Genomic DNA, 20,492 nt, shown 5'->3' with positions numbered 1-20,492 from the left:
GTTGCAGAGGTAACTAATGTTTGCTGTCTGTGTGTGGGATTTGTCATTTTCCATGGTTATTCTGGTTTATATTCAATGCTTTGGAATTTTTCTGCACAATAAATGGCTGATTCAGCATGCCCAATGGGTGGTGAGGCGAGTCATACTAATGCAATTTAAGTCAACGTCCCCCAGCTGTAGGAGATGCAGTGTACTTTGGCATTGGCAAGAAAACAACAGTCATTGCTGAAGTAACTGGAGCAAGAGGAAGCAGAACTCAGAGCTCCACCGGATAACCCGTTTACTGAGGATTCATCCTGATTTGCTTGCACAAAGATGACATGGTGGTTAGAATATGGACTGTCTTTATTGGGCATGTGTTTTGAGTTGTTTACAGTGTGGTTATATGACAATGGACATTCGCCTGCATCCATTCTGATTCGCTTGTGAGGTGCTCACACGTCTTCCCAGTAATATTTATCTCACGCTTCTCAGCCCATGACATCGACACTTCCCAAAATGCAAGAAGTCTGTTTTCGAGTTTGTTTGTTTTTATTAAAGTGAATTTGTTCCGAGCATCTTTTCTCAACCTTGGGTTCCTAGATGTTGTTGGACTACAAATCCCATTGTGGCCAGTGGTCAGGGATTGTGGAAACTGTAGTTCAAGAACATCTGGGGACCCAAGGATGGGAAAGGCAGAGAGAGAGAGAGAGAGAGAGAGAGAGAGAGAGAGAGAGAGAGAGCACAGAGGCAGTCTCAGGCATCCCTTCAACATGCCTATACAGAGCTCCCCTCCCTCTGGCTACCAGCTGCCCCTGCTGAGGCCATCAGAGGAAGAGGAAGCAGCACTCAGGCATGGCCAGTGCTCAGGTTTTATGGCAATGGTAGTCCAACATCTGGATGGTACTAAGTTGGAGAAAGCTGCTCTAGGAACATAGCTGGGATTTGGGGTGCCCATTGATCAAGCTGCATCAACAGCAGTAACCAAGTGTGATGCTCATAGCTGACAAGTTCTCCCTTTTTTAAAAGGGAAATTCCATTATGCTGAATAGTCTTCCTCGCGAGAAAAGGGAAAACTTGACAACTATGGTGATGCAGTTTAGGAGTTCTCCTCACCCACCCACCCACCCACCCATGGGTATTGAGGTTAGGCAAGGTTCGCATTAGTTGAGGTTAATCTCCATTCACAGCTAACACTGAAGCCACTTTCCATTAAAGCCCCACTTTGAATAGCTAGACAAACCTTGGTAAATGGCTCCCCAAAATGGCACACCAGATCATTTGACTCTGAACAGTTGAGGATGGGGCGGGCAGGGGGAGCTCTTGTTTTCAGTTCAGTGGAGCAAATTGCATCTCTCAGTTTTGTATTCTTAAGCATGTTCACATACTCAGCAGCTTTTTCTTGGAGACTTTCTCCTATGATCATAATTATCCAGCTTTCTGGGAAAGAGGAAGTCAACACACGATCCAAAGGTTTCAGCAACAAAAGCACGACTCTTTGGGGCAATGACGTACCCTTATGGACTTCCCTTATATTTAAAATTACTTCCAAATTATTGCCTCCAACAAATGTTGAATGACCTCTCTCCTATTTCTATGGCAGATGGAACAATGTGGAGAATGTTTGTGATAAGATCCACTCCCTGATTCTCAAAAACTAACCTTTCTTTATCTCTGCTAGTTTCCTTTAAAAACAAACAACAACCCCCCCCACACACACACCCTGGGTGCATGATGTAATATCCTGTGCCCTCCCCATTCCCTGCCTGTCTTTGAAACTCTTACCGAAAGCCTAGCCATACTAAACAAGTGAACTGCTCTGTTCTGAACATAAGACAATTTAAGTGTGGCTTTTGCCTGTTTCATTCAGTCCTGAAGAATTTGATTCAAGGAATCTGAATTCACCACAGTTCAAAGGAAGGAAGAATCCCAAGCACGGTGAGTACAGCCAACGTAGTATGCTTTGAGTCCATAAGGAAGGAGTTTAGAAATTCAAATGTGTGTTGCAAACATGGAATATTGTCTCAATTGTGAACTCAAGAAGGTTGTTCGGTATGCTGAAAACATCATTTTTAATTAAAACACACACATGTATAGTTCTAAATCTTGGATCCCTTAAGATGTGTTCAGTGCTCTCTCTGTGTGTCTCTGTCTCTCACGGTCTCTGTCTCTCTGGGTTGTTGTTTGCAGGGGGGGGATCCTCGTTGAAAATATCTAGCAAAGTAGACTAGAAGTCAGAAATTTTCACTCAGAAAAGCTCTATCACATATTGGGGGAAAATGAACACAACCTAAGATTGTGCAATATGGCTTTGACACAAATTCAAAAAATCCTCACAAATATCCACAATGTAATTCAGCGTCAGCGCCTAGATTTCGAGACAGCATTCTAAAGAGCTTGTTACACATTTGGTTGCAAGTATTTCAAAAAATTAGTTGGTTCAGTAAAATGGCACGTTTTTCATTTTGTAGGATCAATGAAACCACTAATGCTCAGGACCCAACATTCCCATCTGTGTACTAGACTTTCTTTCATTAGTGCAGTAAACACAGTGGGTTTGATCTAATCTAATTGTGATTGCATCCCAAAGATATCAGCCTGACATGTTAATCATGGCTTAGATTCCATTAATTCCAAAAGGAACTTACAATGCAATCCTAGGCATATTAAATCAGAAGGAAATTCAACTATGTTAAATAGGACTTGCTCCCATGTAAGCATTGTGGTCTTAGTGCAACTAACTATTGCTGCAATCCTATACCCGTTTATCTGAGGGTAAGCCCCATGGAACTCAATGTGACTTATCTCTGAAGAAATATGTACATAACTGCATGATTACTCTGGAACTATCTCTATGTATGTATTGGCTCAATGCTTCTATTCCAGGCATCCCCAAACTGCGGCCCTCCAGATGTTTTGGCCTACAACTCCCATGATCCCTAGCTAACAGGACTAGTGGTCAGGGATGATGGGAATTGTAGTCCAAAACATCTGGAGGGCCAAAGTTTGGGGATGCCTGTTCTATTCTGTGCACACTTATATGGGAGTAAATTCCATTGAACATTGTGGAATTTACTTCCAAGTAACCATGGACAGGATTCTTCTACTTAGGAGTAAAGATGGAGGATATATTTCATTCAGTTCATATTTAAAGCTGAATGTATCAAATCTGCACTTTTTGAAACAATATGTGAACCAAAACACAGCTGTGCTCCTAAAAATTGCACTTATCTGAATTTTGCAATGCAGTTCTCTATCCAGTGTTTGCAAAATTGCACCTATCAGGAGAAATTGTGTATAAAAATGAAGGCATTGGTGAAAATAACATACAAAAAATGCATTATGATAGGAGAAATTGCTTACAAAAATGTGTACATTGGTCAATAAAATGTAAATAAAATGTGTTTATTAGGAGAAAATTACACAAACATGCTGCTGAATTTTCATGAGAATTTTTTAAAATTACAAATTTCTGCAAAATACTGAGAGCTGAATTTAGACTGCCTGCTTTCTCAACAGGAATCTGCTTACACAACAGGATTTCTGGTTTGTCTTCCCCCCCCCATGCTCCCCATGCCCACCCAAACCTGGAGGGTCCCCCAAACCTCTGGAGCAAATTTTGAAGGGACACACAGGGGTGTAAGGGAAGGAGAAGCCCCATTCTATGAGCAGAAACTCTCTCATGCTACATTGGATTTCACCTACTGAAATAAATGGGATGTACATTCCAATGATGGTGCTAAATATCTCCTAGTTTCATTGTACAGCTCCAGCCAAAGGAACTGTGCCAGATGATTTAGTGTGCTGTCTGGTGCTCATAATCATTAGTGGAGTTTCCTATCAGCAGTTGTGTCAACACACTGCTCTTTCTGCTGATTCAGGAACAAACCGTTTCATGCTAAGTGATTAAGGATTCCAATGAGAACATGACTAAAGTGCTCTGATGGGTCCCTCTTCTCACATAGCATCTTTCGTGGAACTGATAAGTCAACTAAGCTTACCAGAGCGAAACAAAACACGTTATTCAAAATGGTTTTCTGTCAGTCTCAACTCATCTTTAAAGCACAGAGGCCGAGTAAATGCCTCAGTTGTGAATTGCTGACACGCCTTGGCACAAGGACAAAAAAGTTCTGGTTTGGGGAGCTGTGTGGAGTGAGGGTGGGTATAATATTGTACTCTAATCTAAGAATAACTAGGTAGCTGCCAGGTTGTATGTGTGGCACATTCTAAGTACATAATTCAACAGACTTAAGTGGGGGGGGGAGAGATGCTGTCAGGGCAGGACTTTGGGGCAGAAGGCGATGACCCCACCCAGCCAGGATGAGCAGAATGGTCCCCAAATGCTGCAGGACTGGCTTACCATAGAAGTGTAAATTTAGAAGGTACATCAAGGGTCATCTAGTCCAACCTCCTGCAATGCAGGAATCACAGCTAAAGAATACCCAAAGGATGGCCATCCAACCTCTGTTTAAAAACCTCCAGCGAAGAAGATTCTACCACTTCCCAAGATGGTTCATTCCACTATAAAATAGCTCTTAACCACCAGGACATTCTTCCCAATGTTTAGTCAGAATCTCCATTCTTGTAACTTGAGTCCATTGGTTTGGGTCCTACCATGTGGAACAGCAGAAAATAGTCTTCCTCCATCTTCCATGTGACAGCCATTCAGATAGTTGAAGATGGCTATCATATCAACTTTCTGTCATCCCTTATCCAGGCTCAACATACCGTACCCGATTCCCTCAACCATTCTTTGCAAGTCCTGGTTTCCAGACCCTTTGTCATCCTTTGCACATCCTTTGTCAATATCCTTCTCAAATTGTGGTGCCCAGAACTGGACTCAGTATTGCAGGTGGGGTTTCACCAAGGCGGAATGGAAAATGCAGAAAGTAATGCAGATAGAAACCACCACCACCACTGTAAGTCCATAGTGTGAAATTACCCAACTGCACCCCTGTGGGGATAGGCTAGTGTGACTGAATGCTGCCCCACAGGAAAAGCAATACAAAGAAAATTGCAAACTAGTACACTGGGGAGAATGCTAGATTGGATCCTTTGTTTGGCGTGTTGGTTTACTGTGTGGAAGGGTTTGTGGGAGGGGTATAGTGAACCCTTTGATTACGTCATGCTGCACCTGCATTTATACTGTAATGTTGCAGTTTTGCCTCCCCAGTGAGAACAAGGAACTATTTTTAGGGTAGCAAATAGATTGTTGTGCTTGGACTAGGTAGCCTACTGCAAATAAAGGCACTTCTGGCACTGTGCATAAAAAGTCAAATACAAGGGAAGGGTGGAGAGAATTTGCTTTTCTGATAGCACATAATACAGTAAGCAATTTTGCTTTCTTCCTGTCACCCTTGGAAAGAACCCGCCTTTCCTGGAAAGAACTCATCAATCTGTTTTACTCATCCTGGATCTTCCTTTAAAAAACACCAAAAACAAAACAAAACCACTTAATGTTGCAGAAACAAGCACTCTTTTCTGTTTTTAAAGAACTTTCTCCACTCATGGCCTATGAAATATTAAATATCTTGCATGACTTATAAGTGGGATAGTAAGCACTCCATAAGGAGAAACTTACCTTGTTGCTGAGTCACCAGATCCAAAGGAAAGCAGTCTCCTGTCCTTTAAATAGTTGCGTATGGATCTTGGCAGATGAAAATGCTATACTTCCTGAAATTCCTTCCCGCCCATGAGAACTCTGACTTTGAATAATACTGTGATTATGATTTAATAGATAGAAGATAGGGTGCAGCAGAATGGGAGAGACAACAACTCCATGGAAAAAGGGGTGGGAAGTCAATAATTTAAAAAAAGATCTCGATGTGGGGTAGGGAGAGAACCCTGTATTTGAGTGTGATTCCTCTTTAAATCCAAGGATGTAGGTGCAAATGTTACTTCATGCAGAAGTAACACTTTAACACAATTTGAGCACTCTTCTGTTCATGCAGATGGGATTTCTTCAGAGCAGAGCACCCACATGAGTTCCTTTTCTCCCCTCTGCGAAATCAGGAGGGGAGACACCCTTTCATCAGCTGGAATGTTCCTGTTTTCCATGCTTCCCTGACCCTGTAATGTTTCATACACAGAATTAATTTGCATTGGTAGGACTAAAGTCATCTGTACAGTTTGGAGCGTTTATGCCTTTAAAATGGTAAAATAACAAGCTGATTCTTTGATACCCGATGTGTCTCTGTTGTTCCCTAAGGAACAACTTAGGGATACTGCATGCTGATTCATGGATTTAACACTGCCCTTATGTGGATCTGAGACAGACTTCTTTCCTCAGTAGACACCCAGTTTTGCCCACAAATAGAGGAGGAAAATTCCAGCTTTTCTGTTATATAATATATGCCCTTTAAAATATTTACACAAACAGCCACAGTGGAGTCTTCCAGGGAATAGCAAGCCTAAAACTATCTACCCATCTAAGTCCAAATACTCTGTTAGGAACAAAGAACGTAATCATTCATTCTGCAGACACCATTCCAGTAGAGCTAAGCAAGGAATGGTTAATAAACCCAGGGAGAGTACATTTCCTGTTGCTCAGTGGCAATTGCTGAGAAAGCTTGCTTAATCCATCAACAGAGCTGAGTTAACTCTTGATGGAAGGGAAATGATTGTAATTTCCTTTAAGGTATGTCTAAAAGAGAAAAATAAACCCCAAACTGTACCAAAGCCTTCTTTGCACATAGTAATTCCAGAATGGCTACCCAGATTGTCCATTCTGATACAACTTTGTTTATCTTGGGATTTTGATTTTCTTACCTACGTGAACATGGAATTCCTGGTTTTGCAGTTACTCTGGTTTCTCATGCGTCGTGGTAGCAGACACATTGCAATATAGCATTCTCTGCTCACACCTTAATAAACTAACCCCGTGTCCTGATATCATCACAATGCATTTTTTTCTCATCTTGAATAGATGCCGTTTGGGGCATATACTGTAGTATGATAGGTGAGAATTCCACCCAGCTGTTAAAAGTTCAGCTGGGAATCATTAATGCACTATTCCCATCTGGTGTACGTAAAAGGCAGGCCTGTATCTGCTGAGTAACAGGCAGAGATTCAGCAGGTACAGGTCTGCATTTCTATGTACGCAGAGCTTCTGTAAAGGGAAAAGGGTGGTGTGTCTAGAAACCAGCTGCTTAAAACAGCAATCCTAGCAAGTTTCTAGCACAACTTTCAATACGGGGTGGAGGTTATGAAATGTATGTCATGGGTTAATTTCTAAATAAAGAGAATATGCATGAAATGAGAGAGCGGGAGTGGGGTGGAGAGATTATTTGGATGTCTGAGCAACTCGTGGTTCATTGTCATACGCACAAACTGCAGCGGGCCTTGGGTTTACAAGCTTCCTGTTCCAGGACAGCCACAAGGGAATCATGGACATTTGCTTTATTTTTTTTAATTAATTGTGGTGTATTATTTTATCTGAACCCAACTAATCAGTTAAACTTAATTGTGGTTTGTTTGAAACAAGCCGTCCTCAGGCCATGGGGTTGTGAAGCTGGTTTCTTTCAATAAACCATGGTTAAGATTAAACACTGAACTGCAATTCGTGAAAAGCAGAAGTGATTTCTCCTTGAGGTTGTTCCAGAGGAGGAGAGAGGAAATATACACGCCCAAAGCTCACTGCAGTTCCTTCCCATCACGATAAACTATTATTTGTAGCAATGTCTGAACTGGGCCAGACTGTGATTGGTCTGTAGCAAGGGAATCAGGCCTTCAGAAGCTCCCTTCTTTATTAGAACTTCCCATCTTGCCAACCAAAGTCCTGGCATTCAGAACAGTTTCCAGGGGTGAATCCTGTAAATGCAGCCTCAAATCAAGTCCAGTAATACACTTTTCAAGCTTCATTCCAAAAGATGCCCTGCTGCCCAGAAACATTTTGGGGAATGGGAAAAGGCAGCTCGGGTGGAGGGACAGATGTCTTACCCAGTTATATTTTTTTCTACAATTTATCAGATCAGACAATGAGCCTCCATTTCCATTTTTGCTGCTTTACATGGGTGTGTAGCGCAGTGTTTTTCAACCACTGTTCCGCGGCACACTAGTGTGCCGCGAGATGTTGCCTGGTGTGCCGTGGGAAAAATTGAAAAATTCGATTTATATATAGTCAATATAGGCACAGAGTTAATTTTTTTAACATTTTCTAATGGTGGTGTGCCTCGTGATTTTTTTCATGAAACAAGTGTGCCTTTGCCCAAAAAAGGTTGAAAAACACTGGTGTAGCGGACTTGAACATATCTGCATAAGAGATAGCTGGACTTCCTGCCAACTTCCGTATCAGTTTGATAACAATAGTTTTGGAAGAAGCGTGTCAGGGTCAGTAAAAGAAATTTGGCCTCAGGAAAGTTGGGGGAAAAAGTGGTTCCTCTCTTTCTGTTTCCTGTTTCCTTGACAGGCTGCAGTTCCTTTTGTTTGATTACCACATCATGCAGATATGTGTATACACGGGCAACACCTAAATCAGAAGTGGGCAACCCTTTTCCAATTGAAGACCTCATACCCTCCAGGGCTATCTGTGGGGTGGGGTGGGGGTCACATGCTGGTGGTAGGCATCCCTGCTTTTGACTTTCAAGCATCTCTTCAAAACTTTTTTGCACTGACAGGCCTTCACAGCTGTTTAATTTTTGATTAGCCAGTCACTTAAACGGTTATCTGCATTTTAATTTTTTTTAATGATGTTTTACAATGTACACTGCTTTGATATTTTATGATATGGTGGTGCAGAAATACTTCTATAGATAAATGACAGCCAGGACTAAAGCCCAAATGAGATAGGTTTGTTGCTTTTTCTTTCTCTCTCTGCCACCTCTTTCTGTCTATCTGTCCCCACACTCTCTCTATTATTCCCTTCCCTCTCCCCATCTTTTCCTAGTAGGCCGACAAGGGAGAGACAAATTTCTCTTGTAAGATCACTTGCAGAGAACTTTTGAAACTGGGTTGAGGGCACAGGTTGCATGCCACTGACTTGCATGATCAACAGCTGGGGCGGCGCTGACTTGTCTGTAGGAAGCCTGGACAATGGAGGCAGCAGGGTATCAGAAGATAAAAATCTGGGTCACCTTGGAGATCTGAGACTCAGGAAAAGAGCTCACGTATTGCTTCTCCTGCCAGAAATTACCCCTGTAGCACCATCTTTCATAGAGTTGGAAATTGTGACTTGCATGCAAGGACACAAGAAGGGATCCCTGTTCCCCTGTTCCCCCCTGTATTCATCACACACAGCATTATTTGTGCTCTGCTACAGTTCACTTTCTGCCAAAGAACTAAGTTACTCGTTTCACTTTCCACTGCAGCAAAATTATGTAAGTAATCATGTAAATTATGTAGTCAGTATGTTATTCCACCCCAAAACTACATACACACACACATTGAAAATGGGATGTGTGATGTAATCAATTTCTTATCAAATGAGGGAAATGACAGTGAATACAGATTGTATTTGGTGGACTGAATTTACAAGTAACAATTACTTTTGCACTGAAAAATAAAATAAAATAAAAAGGTAATGTCAAGCTGAGCAGTCTTAAGAAATATCACACAAAGTGAAAGTGTGTGAGAGACAGAAAGGCTTAGATATATTGTGGCATGAACTGGGTTGGGCACACAGCACCATCTGCGCACAGCCAATTGTACATGCAGTTTGTAAAGGCTGTATGAGCTGCATGAACATGTCTGATCTCCATACAAATCCAATGCAGACATGCCCTTATCATTTTCCATTGCGCACAAAGATCCTATGGGCCCAACTACCTTTAACACCCACAATCCAATTAATTGGATTGAGTCAACAGTGTGATGCAGCAGCTAAAAAAGCCAATGCAATTCTGGGCTGCATCAATCAGAGTATAGCATCTAGATCAAGGGAAGTAATAGTACCACTGTATTCTGCTCTGGTCACACCTCACCTGGAGTACTGTGTCCAGTTCTGGGCACCACAGTTCAAGGAGGATACTGACAAGCTGGAATGTGTCCAGAAGAGGGCAACCAAAATGGTCAAAGGCCTGGAAACAATGCCTTATGAGGAACGGCTTAGGGAGCTGGGTATGTTTAGCCTGGAGAAGAGAAGGTTAAGGGGTGATATGATAGCCATGTTCAAATATATGAAAGGATGTCATATGGAGGAGGGTGAAAGATTGTTTTCTGCTGCTCCAGAGAAGCGGACATGGAGCAATGGATTCAAACTACAGTACAAGAAAGAAGATCCCACCTAAACATTAGGAAGAACTTCCTGACAGTAAGAGCTGTTCGACAGTGGAATTTGCTGCCAAGGAGTGTGGTTGAATCTCCTTCTTTGGAGGTCTTTAAGCAGAGGCTTGATAGGCATATGTCAAGAATGCTTTGATGGTGTTTCCTGCTTGGCAGGGGGTTGGACTGGATGGCCCTTGTGGTCTCTCCCAACTCTATGATTCTTTGAATTAAGTATCCATTGGCAGGTAAGGTTGGAACGAAAGCATCTCTCTAGCATGCATATGAAAACAGCAAAGACTCCAACCCATAATCTATAAGTGGCTGTGATGCCTTTCCCTCGGATTAGAACGTGGGCTGGACATGTGGATCTGATTAAATTTCATGAATTTAATTTGAGAATGGGTAATTTGGGCCCCTATTGGCTGCTGTAGACTAATTGGATGACTGAAATATAGCCTAATAAACTAAGAGCAACAACAGCAGAGCTGGTTTTTATAAAATCCACTTTCCTGTGAACTGAAAGTTCAAACAGCAACTCCCACCGCTGCCCAGCCCTGTGATGAATGGGAAATCTCTGGGGGAATTTGTGGGAAAGTAGCAGCTATAAACCTGCCCAGAGAGACTCAGTGGATTATGGCTGATGCCAGAAAAGCATCCTCTCACTTGCTAATAAAAGATGCAACAGCATGTTCAGAGCCTTTGGGAAAGGTAAAGCACAACTGCTGAATCCGACACGTACAAGCCATGATTACTGCAATCAGCACCTGCCTGGGTGCCTCACCCCACAAAAAAAGCAATCAAGAGATACTTCATTTATGAAAGGCCATGTAAAAAACCCGGCACAGGTGGGGGAGGGGAAAGAGGAGGAATGACAGCCTGTCTACTCTCTCCTTAGGCTGCACTCTTCTTAGGCTGCAGGCTTTTAGTTAATGTGGGGAAGGCATTGAACACAAAAAAGTAACTAAATACTAAAATGTTTACAATCTGAAGGAAACATATAATGTGGGGGAACCAAGAAAATACTGGTTGGAGCAGAGCCAACCCCAATGTTTTCCAACACAAATCCCAGATTGAACTATGGCGACATTGTGTGGATGCTGTAGAAAACATGTGCATGAACAGCACCAATTCCAAACTAAACTCCCACCTTGAATCACCTGTTAGTTACAAAAACAAAAGTGGATGCTTTCTATCTCTGCATTTGATGCACAAAATGCGGGCAGAGAGGATGTTCACCTGAAGTTTGAACAGGCACTTTCACTTAGCCCCAAACCATCACTTCCTGTTTCAACTGAGCTTGCTGGAAATTTTCCTAGGCATTTTAACCACTGATACATTTGAAGTCTATCTCTGCATCTGATCTCAGGTCGCTTCCAGATCTGTTTATTGAACAGTCATGCTAATTTATTTGTGGGAAGTTTAGATGGTGTTGGTTATCTATTGAGCATTCGTTCTGATTTGTTTGCAGCAAGGTTAGATGGCATTGAGCCAAGCAAATGTTATCCCATACAGTACTTTCATGGACGTTTTCCTGTCAATTTCCTTTTTGCAAAAAGTCTGATCTTTTGATGTTCACTGTGCAAGACCCAGGGGTGTAGGAAGAGGGGGGCGATGGGAGTGCACTACCCCTAGCAGCACGATCCCGATCATCCCAGTGGGGTGCCATCGTGGCTGCCCCCCCCACTGGGCGTCCCGCCCCAAGAATGCAAGCCACACCCCAGAATGCATGCCACACCCCTTTGGGTGGTGAGCCCCGCCCCCGGTTCCACTGGCAAGACCTCCAAATCAACTCCGATTTCACAAGCTGAATTTGCCAGTTTGTGATTGAATCCTACCCCAAAAGAGTGACAGGCTGGAAGTGGCCCCAGTGCAGCACTGTTGCGCTACATTGGAAACACAGAAAACGTCCAGAAAGGGGCAGATAGTTCCCCACCAGGAACCTGACAGAGAATTTAGGAAGTGAAGCTCACTCGCACTTAGCTTCATTCCAGGAACACAGTTTCATTCTGCTTAATTTTCTGCATTTCAAATTCCTGTTAAAGCAGGACACTAAAAAAGTATATATATAAAAATGGCAACCTTGATCCAGCTTATCTTCCCTTCCCCGTAAATCATAACGAGCAAAGTTCCTCCCAATTGCAAAAGGGCAAAAAACAAAACAAAACCCCGCCCAAAAACCCCTGTATTCTGCCGGTCCCCCCAAGCACTCACACTCAGAATTCTCAGTTGACATTGGCCAGTGTCAAAATTGTAGAAACAAGTCAGTCTGGATTCCTGACCTATCAATTTTTCAGTATGCTATTTCACTGTTGGGCATAACTGACCTTTTCATTCACTTTTTGATCAGAAAATGAATGCCGATGTACTTGTCAGAAGAAGTTAGCACATTGGAACAAAGCGTGAGAACAGAGGATGGAAAGCAAAACCAAATGGAAAATGTTTTGCTGACCCAAAGAGAGGCTTTGATGTTACACACAGATTAATTACTTCTCAATTGTGCTTGTGCCTGTTTACACAGGAGCTGAAAAGACTCCAGACCTCAGTTGTGGTCAGTAGGTTACATTCTAATAAAAAAATTCCTTCAGTAGCACCTTAAAGACCAACTAAGTTTTTATTTTGGTATGAGCTTTCATGTGCATGCACACTTCTTCAGATACACTTGAAACAGAAGTCAGTCCCATATATATATATATATATATATATATATATATATATATATATATATATATATATATATACAGAGGGTGGTGGGGAATGGGTGATGGGCTGATGGGAGTGGTAAACCTGTAGATGGCTGTTAACGACTGCTGATGACTGCAATTAGTCCTGGGGGGGGGGGAAGCAAGGGCTGAGGCACTAAAGAAAGCTTGATCATGCCTAATGAGATAAGAATCTGATGTCTTTATTCATCCCAGGTGGCTTCATGGTTTTAAGCTTGGTAATGAGTTCCAATTCAGCAACTTCTCTTTCCAGTCTGTTCCCCTATCTCCAAATGCTCCCCTATCTCCCCCTATCTGTTCCCCTATCTCCAAATGCTATGCTTAGAGTCCAGGAATTAAGTAGATGACTTATTCTGAAAGGACTGATGGACCCATTTAGTCCAGCATCCTGTTCTCACAGTGGCTGACCAAATACCTGTGGGAAGCACACAAACTGGACCTTTTTTTGGGGGGGGGAAGCAAGGTAGGAAATAAATAAATGTTGGACAAGCCTGATGAGAGGATTTGCTGCCAGCCCTGAGTGAAAAAAGTGGCAGCCTAGCAGGGACTTGTCTAGAGCACACCATTGCAGCTGACCTGGTCCTGTGTCTGCAGGAAATATCCCAAGCACCTTGTTAACAAATCACTCCTGAGGTGCATCCTCATAATACAACAGTGCCCAGGAAACACTTTTCCTGCTTTCTCCACTTATCTTCCTTCTGGCTTTATATTAATGCATCACATTAGATAGATGGGAAGTTATTTTTGCTAATGCTTTGTTAATACAATATTCCCTTAAAAGCTGTGCTGTGCACACACCACACCTTGACTTTTCGCAACACAATACTTTCCATGTTTACTCAGAAGTCCCACTGAGTTCAGTGGTACTTATTTGACTCAAACCCCAAGCCTATTTGCTAAAAGAGGTTAACTTCCAAGCAAGTGTTAACAACAGAACTAGAGCCTTAAAGGCCTACCTTTATTGATTTGGAACTGAGAGCCAATGCAAAACAAGGCATTCAACAAGGTTAGGTGGTGAATTTCAGTATCAGCCTACCCTACTCACAAGATAAGTGTTATAAGCCTTGAGATACATAAATGGCTCATTAAGCAGTAGAGTTAATTGAATGCCTGAGTGAGACCATTATAGACAGTGTGTGCTAGTGATTTACCACTGACATAATTAGCTGGTGGTAGTTTGGCTTCTAATGAAAATATAATTTCAACTGCTGCTGACAATAAAAAAAAACCCCAAAACTGTAACTGATTAAGAAGATAGCAGAGCTGATCTACAATATTTGTCTAACACAGAACGTGTTTTCTTTTAAAGCACGCTCTCCCTTTTTCTGCCCTAAAGCAGGAAAAAAAAATGTAGCTCTAGCATTTTAATATGTGAAGGAAGCCAAAGCTGCATATCGGATTGGGTGGAATCACCTTCAATATGTCTTTGTTGCAATAACTGAAGAGTTCCACCACATGCCCATTATTTATTTATTTACTTTTAAAATATGGATATGCCTGTAAGAGGTAAATATACAACATACATGTATATAATAAAATGTAATGATAACAAAAACAACACAGCTATATTCTTCCTTCATATTCAGGGTGATAAAATCACAACAGTCAAGACAGTATAGAGTTCTTTCGTATGTTCTGAAGTTTTCACATTAAGAGCAATGGGACCTGTCTGGGAAGAGTTTGGTTTAAGCCTGTTTGGAAAAAGTTGGAAATTATTTTCATATGTTCTAAGAGTTTTCTAGGTGCCTACTTCCTCCACCTGCCTTTTTCTTTTCATTTTATTTAACACATTAACTGTACAGGAAACCTTAAAATAAATCACAGGACATGATATTTGTCAGCAATAGAGAGCAAAAAATGCAGTATATCCTCACCTCCTAACATGAGTACTCCATCAGAGTCTACCTAAACTTTGGGGACACTCCATTCCACCAAGCACCCCCAACTGACCCTCTAAGTCAGGCACCCCCAAACTTTGGCCCTCCAGATGTTTTGGACTACAATTCCCATCTTCCAGCCAGGGAGGAAGAAAGACATGCGTGCTGAGGTTTTACTACACTGCCTGTCATCTTCCAGAAGTGTGTCCAGCAATTCAGTTTCTGTGGCACAGGCCAAGGCTATTTACTGAAGAAAAGAGACATTTTAGCAGACCTCTTCTGCAGACCCCAATCTTACAATGTATACAGGGTGTTCGAAAAGTAACTACCAGTATACACCGTTGGACAATGTAATACATAGTAGGTGTATAGTTACTTTTTGAACACCCTGTAGAATCATAAGTTTGGAGGGGATAACTCCAGCCCATAGCAATATATTATATAATGTAACAAGCGTTCAGATTTCCTAACTATACAGTACATGCAGAAGTGTTCACAGAAACTTGCACATCTAGTTGAAAACTAAGAAAAGGTGATCTAAAAATGTGCATGTATTTTTTGGTGGGGAATCTTTTTTCTAAAATACCAGTACCCTCTTGCTACTGGTGCTTATCATAACCAGTTACCCATTAACATTTTCACTTGGAAAAAGGAATTTCCTTGCTATGAAGATGACTTCTTTCTTTCTCTTTTCACATATTGCAGTTTCGAGTTGGGTTTAACGTATTTTCCTTATTAAATTGGATTACAATTTTTGAATACCTGGTTGCACCTTTAATAAAGATCTGAGGTGATTACAGTAAATGGTAACAATTTTTATCTACATGCAACAAAAGGCTTTACCTGCTAACTTCTGCTGACAAAAACACAGGGACAGCTGCAGGGGAAAACTGAAAACTTAGCAATCTTTCTGCTGAATACTTCCAAATTAATCTGGAAACTCACTGGAGTTGGCAGTATTGGGGGTCAATATAATCTACTCTTTGTACAATGTAATTTTTACCTTACAGCAGGGATGGGGAATCTGTGATACTCCAGTTGTTCAACACCTATCAACCCCAGCCAGCAATGCCAATGGTCAGGGAAGATGGGAACTGTAGTCTAGCAACATCTGGTAAACCAGATTCTCCATCCCTGCTTTACAGTCTGAATCTGATTTCTATATTTGAGGCTGGAAAGAAATGTTACCCACCAAGCTTATAGTAGCTATAGTAATTGAGTTTTTCTTTGACATGTTTATCTTCTGCTACAATTTGCAGTTGGCATATTGGCAGTTTTCAGTGCTGTGAGATACGATATTCCTGTAATATATGTGCATAATGTGGCCAACAGCAGTCTTCATTGGGAAGTACATGGCTTGTGAAAGTGGAATGCGAGTGCATGGAAGCTCATGTTATTTAACCAGAAAATATTGTTGGATGAAATAGATATTGGCTCTTGGATTAAAGAAGTCTGGATTTTGCACAGCAAATGAGTAACAATTCCGTATTAATTGCACTAAACACAATTATGCTAAAAAGTCTTTTTGTTCCCATTTTTAGGAGGTGCTCACCAGACTGTATCACACCACAAAGTTCTGCTGGTAACTAACTTGGGTCTGTTTAAATGCTGGTGAATGCCAGTGTTTCTGCCAAGCTCTACAAACGATAAATGAGACTGAAAAAGCCTAGGGTTGCTAGACTCAATAGAGGACAGGACTTCTGTGCCTTTAATTGCCCTGCTCTCTTTTGAGACTGGAAACCTTAAAGAGAAACCAGCAGACCCTTTGTTTAATTTCCAAGCAAAGGGTCTGCTGGTTTCTCTTTAAGGTTGCCAGACTCAAAAGAGAGCAGGGCAATTAAAGGCACAGAAGTCCTGTCCTCTACTGAGTCTGGCAACCCTAAAAAAGCCAAACCATACAAGTTAAGCATAATTTGGCATTGCATTTTCAAAACTTTAAATGGCAGCTGCAGGACAGCTTGATTAAGATAGGAGACCACAGCTAGGTTTTTTGTTTGTTTTTGTTTTAAGCTTTTGTCCCCAGGCCGCTGTCCTGATGAAAGCCCCTCTCTTAAACTGCTACTTGCATTGTAAGGTAAACTGTCACTGGTGCAAGGAACAGTTTTAGTAGGCCAATGGGTTTTTGTTGGGACTGCAGGGCAGCGGTAGAAGTTTAAGCCCCAACCCCCTTTTATGGGCCCTTGAATTTAACTCACCCATTTATCATTACATTTTATTTGTAATGAAGTAAAGCTGTTAAATATTGAGAAGGAAAGATAAAATTCAGTGCACATATCAGAAGTTCATTCTTACCTTTGCATTTAAAAACTGTTGTTGTTTAGTCGTTTAGTCGTGTCTGACTCTTCGTGACCCCATGGACCAGAGCACGCCAGGCACTCCTGTCTTCCACTGCCTCCCGCAGTTTGGTCTAGCCTACAACCATTTTTAAAGGTGGTGAGGTGGGATGGGAACATAGAAAGCTGCCTTGTACTGGGTAAGACCACTGGTCCATCTAGCTTAGTATTGTCTACACTGACTGGCAGCTGCTCTCCAGCGTTTCAGAGGACTCTCCCAGCTCTACAGAGATGCCGCAAACTGAACATGGGGCCACCTACAAACAAAGTAGACGCACTCTACTGAGATATGGCCCTTCCCCAGATAGGAAAAAAAGCAAAATATAACACATAGCGTTATCTCCCTTGAACCCTGCGGGTGGGGGAGGGGCGTTGGAAATGCACATTCAGGAATGCAGCATTTTCATTCAGGCAACTCCCATCATCCCTAGCTAGCCGGACCAATGGTCAGGGATCACATGAGTTGTAGGCCAACAACAGCTGGGGGTCAAACTCTGAGAAACAATGGACTAGAGACTCAGCCTTACATCCCTTTTCAAGGCGCCCAGGAAGCACGTCTTAGGACATGTCGCCTTAAGGGCTTGAGATAAGAGTGAAACCCATTGAATTAATTCAAACTCGATCGGCACTTATTAATAGAAGTTGCCATGCCCATTTATTCCCTTTTATTTCTTACAATAAATAAGTTAGAAGGGTGAGTTGAGGGAATGCTCCAACTTAATGACGGGGGGGCGGGGTTAAAAACCTTCCCTGACTTCTTCCTCTCCCACTACGTTCTCCTCGTTTTAAACGAATCACGTGAGTGTGAAAACGTCCTCTTCCGCCTCCGATTGGACCGGGAGTGGCACGTGACCGCCACCAACGTTCCGCCCCGTCCCTTGTACGGACGGATCCTGGAGGTGAAATGAGGATGCGCGTGGGAAGGACGTGGGCGTGAACGCGAGGATAGGGGGCGGGGCGGGATTCCCCCCCCACTTTTTTTTTTTAAAGGAACACCCACACGCTAGAGATGCAGCGTTCGCTTGAAGTCGATTTGCGTGCTCCGTGGTGGCAATGGCGGGGGGGTGGGTGGTGGAATCGCGCGCGCGTTCAGGAAGGTCAGGCTCGCGCGCTCGCTCGCTGGTGTGTGGGCGTGTGTGGCTAGCACGGGGCCGCGCTTTCATTGATTGGGGCGGTCTTACTGGGAAGAGGGAGCGCGCGAGGGCGTGCGTGTGTGGAACGCGCGCAGCTCGGTAGCGGCACCCGCCCCACTAGAAAACGAAGGCGGCGGCGGCGGCGCTCGAGGTGGTCAGCCCGGGGAGGTGAGGGGAGATTCGTTTGCTCCGGAGGTGGAAAAAAGAAAAAGAAAAGCAGCAGCAAGGTGAGGGGTGGGGGGTGGGACACTCCAAAAAAGGAAAGCGAGCGCGTCGTTTAATTATTATATACATATATTTCAAAGGGATCCCCTCTTTCTTCCCAGGCAGGGAGGATGGGGCAAGCGATGGTTCGTGGCGTTGTAGAAAGTAGGGGCGGGTGGCTGGGCTGCTCCTGCTGCTGCAAATTGCGAAAGGAAAGAGTGGGTGGGAGGGGGAATTGAGCTTCTTTTTCATTAAGTGCACTTGTTTCCAGGGTGTGGGGTGTGTGGCAGCGGGAAGAGAAACTCAGCTGTTGACCTGGGAAAGTTGTGTGTGCGCCGCGGGGTGGGGGTGGGGGAAGGGAGCTACCCCAGCGGGAGAGACTTTTGCAATCTCTTTGCATAGCTCTCCGTGAGGTTTTGGGGATTGCTTCTGGCGGAGAGATGGAGGTGCTGCTGCTGCTTTTAAGCATTTCCCTTTTTCTGTGGAGTTCCGATTGTTTTCCTTGGTGGCGCTACCGAAATGGTGTCCGCCTGGGCTGAAGCAAAGGGGCGGGATTGTGCGGCTTCTCGACCTCAAGCGAGACGATGCCTTGGGGTCTGTTCAGACTCGAGGCAGGGTACCTTCAAAATAGCATGTGCTATTTGGGGGCAAACAACAGGTGGAAGCTTCATGGCTTCGTTGTGGAGAGTTGGTGTAATGCAGAGATGGGAGGCCTTTGACTTTTCAGTTGCCTTTTGGACGCGATTCCCATCAAACCCAGAGAACCTGGTTAATGGTCAAGGGCAGTTGGAGGGCCACAAGTTCACTGGTTTAGTGTCTGAAAGGCTAAGGCTGCTGTCCTCAATTGATCCAGTTGGATTCACTGAGACTAACTCCTGTGTAGACGTGGTTAGGGGTGCAATGAACTGGGAAATCACAGGGTCACTGTCAGGTCTCCGCCACCTGCATTTTGTGACACACACATTGCATAGAATACTATAGGAATTGTAAATATTATCTACTTCCTGTGTGTGCACCCTTCTTCTTGAAACGGTAAGGTTGGCTAGCAGGGCTCTTTGTATAGTTGCCATGGGGTAGAGCTGGGAACGCTTTGAGACAAAGTAAAGAGTGTAGGGAAGAGGGGTCGTTAACCATTATGTCTGGATTACAAATTGTGAGAAAGGAGGATTTCCCCTTTCAGTTATTGGGGGAGGTCTGTAGGCAGGAGCAGACTTTGGAACTGCAGGGTTGTTCTAATGAGTTTATGAGTGCAGGGTATTTATAGAATTGGGCAGGAGTACTTGAAATTCCTCCTCTCTGGCCAGGTTATAATTGTATACATCGATCGAAACATGATGCTGCCAATTGTAAGTATAGCTGATTCAATTGTTTGGGCTTGTCCGGTTCTTCAAATATGGATTGGGGTGCTGTAACATGGATATGGCAATACTTGAATTGCTATTGCTCTATCCTGGCTTTTGACACCTGTTATATGGACCCACCTTATTTTCCATTTAAATTGTTCTAACCAATGTTAATGCTATATTTTCATATTGCTGTAACATGCTCCGGGAACTTGTGGTAAGGGTTCTTAAGAAATACTGTAAACAAGCATATTGGGTACATATATATTTTTAGTCCCATGAAACTCTTGGTTGGACAAAAATGATAAGAATATGTGGTGAAAGACATTGAGAAGCTGCTGCTTATAGATGCAGCTCTTTTTGCCCTGGCTATTTTTTTCCAGAGCCCTAACAATACTTGCTGACAAATCTTGTATGGAATATAAGTTGAAATGTTGGGTGGAGAAGACTGGTCTGCTTTTATGGTTTTGGTCAAATTGCCAGATCCATAAGTATGTGTGATGGAAAGGTAGTTTTCTGTCTTTAGTGCGAGTCCTTTCAATGGGCACATTTTTGCTGTGGCATCCCAGCTGGGGCTGTACGGATGCACAATGTTGATTTTGAGCTATGTGGGGAAGACAGCAGCACAAGAGATGCTATGTAAAGGAAGGGATAGACAGGCTTGAGTTAGGGTGCTTGTGATGCCAGTGAAAACTTCTGCTTG

General features: G+C 43.0%; 1 protein-coding gene across 5 annotated transcripts in view; it reads left to right on the top strand.

The window, feature by feature from the left end:
* Positions 1-1,777: 1,777 nt before the first annotated feature.
* RALB (RAS like proto-oncogene B) overlaps positions 1,778-20,492 on the top strand; it is a 32,496-nt gene continuing 13,781 nt past the window's right edge. Inside the window, exons 1-2 of one of the 5 annotated variants that reach the window (XM_088662384.1) lie at positions 1,778-1,917; positions 16,318-16,358. The gene's annotated coding sequence lies outside the window, so the exon portion shown is untranslated. Of the gene's footprint in view, positions 1,918-16,317; positions 16,359-18,361; positions 18,470-19,048; positions 19,793-20,492 lie in introns of those variants that run through there. The other 4 variants (XM_035128723.3, XM_088662383.1, XM_035128732.3 and 1 more) reach the window with 4 other exon arrangements.

The sequence above is a fragment of the Zootoca vivipara genome, chromosome 1 (assembly GCF_965207765.1).
Source record: "Zootoca vivipara chromosome 1, rZooViv2.hap1.1, whole genome shotgun sequence".
Classification (NCBI taxonomy): Eukaryota; Metazoa; Chordata; class Lepidosauria; order Squamata; family Lacertidae; genus Zootoca; species Zootoca vivipara.
Note: the sequence above shows the minus strand (reverse complement) of the source record. Positions and strands in the feature narration are given on the sequence as shown.